The sequence below is a fragment of the Micropterus dolomieu genome, linkage group LG04 (assembly GCF_021292245.1).
Source record: "Micropterus dolomieu isolate WLL.071019.BEF.003 ecotype Adirondacks linkage group LG04, ASM2129224v1, whole genome shotgun sequence".
NCBI classification, from domain to species: domain Eukaryota; kingdom Metazoa; phylum Chordata; class Actinopteri; order Centrarchiformes; family Centrarchidae; genus Micropterus; species Micropterus dolomieu.
The window spans coordinates 11,650,853-11,654,414 of record NC_060153.1 but is presented as its reverse complement, the minus strand read 5'-3'; positions in this window follow the sequence as shown (position 1 = coordinate 11,654,414).

Genomic DNA, 3,562 nt, shown 5'->3' with positions numbered 1-3,562 from the left:
CCCTGAAGTGGTGGAGCTCTTGTGCGAAGAGTTCGGCCCCATAGACGTGGATCTGTTTGCGTCTCAAGAGACTACGCACTGCCCGCTATGGTTTCTCTCGTTCCTCCAGCCCCGTTGGGTCTGGACGCCATGGTACATTCGTGGCCGAGGCTACGTCTGTACGCTTTTCCCCCAGTCGCTCTGCTCCCGGGGTTCTGGAGCGGGTCCGCCAGGACAATGTCGGCCTACTGCTCGTAGCCCCGTTCTGGCCAACCCGGGTGTGGTTCTCGGACATCATGTTGCTCCTGGACGGCCCGCCAGGGCGGGTCCCTCTGAGGAGAGACCTGCTGCCCCAGGCGCAGGGCCGGGTTCTTCACCCTTGCCCCGCCATATGGCGACTGTGGGTCTGGCCCCTGAGGGGGCACAGTACCTAGAGGCGGGTCTAATAGCCGGAGCAGTCGAGACCCTCCTGAGCTCCAGGGCCCCGTCCACACGGAGGATGTACGGCCTGAAGTGGAGTGTTTTCTCCACCTGGGTTGTTGGGTTTGTATGCAGTTTCCCTATACAGGCCTAAACAGATGCTTTGAGATTTTCAGAGGTTAGTTCTTCATGTGCCAGACAAACTACACCCTTCTGGATTCATAGTGATGTTGTTTCCTGAAAAAAAGAAAAAAGAACCCACATATCAGCTAGGCCTGGAGCAAATTACAGGCTGTTTCAGACAGCTTAGAATTCTTCTTCGCCTATCACTACTATCAGAGATCTGCCACGTTGAATTGCAACTGCAGGTTTCTGCCATGGTGACCAGAGTGAAATCATTTTGGGCAACCAATATGAAATATAATGATATCATAACATAAATGAAGTATCTGAAAGAATAAATAGGATTTTTAATATAGCGGAAGTTCATTTTTTTTAAAAAAGCATCTCTATTGATACTATTTTGTAAGTGATTTCCATCCTTGGGTTTTCATTTTACATGGTTCAAACAAATACCAGTATCATGAGAAAATTACCTTTGTAGGAAAGATGACTATGCCACTATTAATAAAAAAAATCGAACTTTCCTCCTGATAATGACACGGAGCCATGACTTAAAACTATCTAAATGATAACGGCATAATAACATAACATGATGAAAGAGATTTCAGCTCCACATTAATAGCATAAATTTTTCCTTTTTAGATCTCAAAAACATTCCAGCACACACGTGTAAGTGCTTGTAGGCACCAATGACAAATAACAATAGCAAGTCTCTTGATATTTTAAACAACACAAACACTGTGTGTGTGTGTGTGTGTGTGTGTGTGTGTGTGTGGGTGGGTGGGTGAGAGAGAGAGAGAGAGAGAGAGAGAGAGAGAATCTGTTTGTGTGTAGAGCAGATAGGATTGGCTCGTTACTCCCACAAGGCTGTGCATGGGCACTGCTGTTCATCAGTGATACATTTCAGTTTCTCTGATCATATTCCACGTCCCTATCCATGCACACATCCCAGGCCAACAGCAGCATTTTCCAAAATGCTTTTCTTATAGAGTTGACTTGTTTGCAGTATTGCAGTACGTCTCTTGACTTTGAACCATAGAGATTTTGCATTTTTCTGCATTATCCTGTTCTCTTGGAGGAGGTGCATTTCTATGAGCTGCAGTGACGAATAAAGGACTAAGAGAGCTGATGGAAGAAAACTAGCTGGCTGAAATGTGTTGCACACTTACTGATGTTTGACTAAAGATATATAGGGGATCTGGTCTTGCAGGCAACTTTTGTTCTGGGTTCATACTTCACTGAGAGGATGTCTACAATTATAACTCCACTACTGGACCTAATTCAAATAACTAATGAGCGAGAGGATTAGCAGCGAGGTTCATGCTAATGGAGAAGTCATTTCACTCTGAGGCAGTTAGAAACCTCTCCAGGTGGAATTAGCATATCTTTCTAGGCTCTTTTGAAATCGGCTTACGTGTATTAAGCTAATGATCCAAATACTGAAACAATTTTCAATCACACACAAAACAAAGCCGTGTGAAACTCTTTTCCCTCTCACAAATTCATCCCACATCACAACTAAACTTGGTAAGTTCTGCACTTTTTACACTTGCCATGTAAAGTTGATGGACACTGCTGCATATAAGACAAAAATCAAATCTGGGAAAGATTAAATTAAAAAGCTTCCAAAATTCATCCATTAGTTTGGGAAGTGCTTGTGGATGGATTGTTCTCTTCTGTTTAAGGATGAAAAGCATGGTAAATTTAAAGAATAAACATATACAGTTTTCTACCTCAGTATTCTGATGTGACTGTGTGTCTATGTAATGTATTTCATTACTGCCACATGGACTTGATGAATAGCTAGATACGTAACCTTATGAGATACATTTATTTGACTGTGGATATAATTATTCTATAAGATTCCTCATACATTGGTTTATTTATATATATATATATATACAGTCCCCTCCAAAAGTATTGGAACGGTAAGGCAAATTCCTTTGTTTTTGTTGTTCACTGAAGACATTTGGCTTTAAGATCAAAAAATGAGTATGAGACAAGAGTTCAGAATTTCAGCTTTCATTTCGTGGTATTCACATCTAGATGTGTTAAACAACTCAGGACATACCACCCTTTGTTTGAACCCACCCATTTTTCAAGTGCGCTAAACTATTGCAACATGTGACTGACAAATGTTTGTTGTTGCCCAGGTGTTGCCTTTTAGGTTGATTGTCCAAACATTAAATAGCTCTGCATGACTAGTCTAAGTTTTCATCCTTGGTTCAAACCTATAAAGACTGCATTTCCTGTTAAAGAGGATAAACCAACATGAAGACCAGAGAGCTGTCTAAGGGAGAAAAATAAGCCATTGTCAAGCTGAGAAAAGAAGGAAAATCAACCAGAGCCATTGGACAAACATTGGGCATAGCAAGCACAACAATTTGGAGTGTCCTGAAAAAGAAAGAAACTACTGGTGTACTGAGCAACAGACGAACAGGTCGGCCAAGGAAAACAACAGTAGTTGATGAAATATCGTGAGAATTGTGAAGAAAACCCCCAAAACATCAGTAAGTGACATCACCAACGACCTCCACAGTGCAGGGGTGAAGGTATCACAATCCACTGTTCAAAGAAGACTCAGAGAGCAGAAATATAGAGGCCACACCACAAGATGCAAACCACTCATCAGCAGGAAGAATCGGAAGGCCAGATTGAAATTTGCAAAGAAGTACAGAGATGAGCGGCAAAATTTCTGGAACACAATCTTATGGACTGATGAGACCAAGATTAATCTCTACCAAAGTGATTGAAAGGCCAAAGTGTGGAGAAAGAAAGGAACTGATTATGATCCGAAGCATACAAGCTCATCTGTGAAGCATGGTGGAGGTAATGTCATGGCTTGGGCGTGCAAGGCTGCTTCTGGAACAGGCTCATTAATATTTATTGATAATGTAACTGATGATGGTAGCAGCAGAATGAATTCAGAAGTGTACAGAAATATTTTGTCTGCCAATTTACGGAGAAATGCATTGAAACTAATGGGGAGGAAGTTTATCATGCAGCAGGACAATGACCCAAAGCACACTGCCAACAAAAC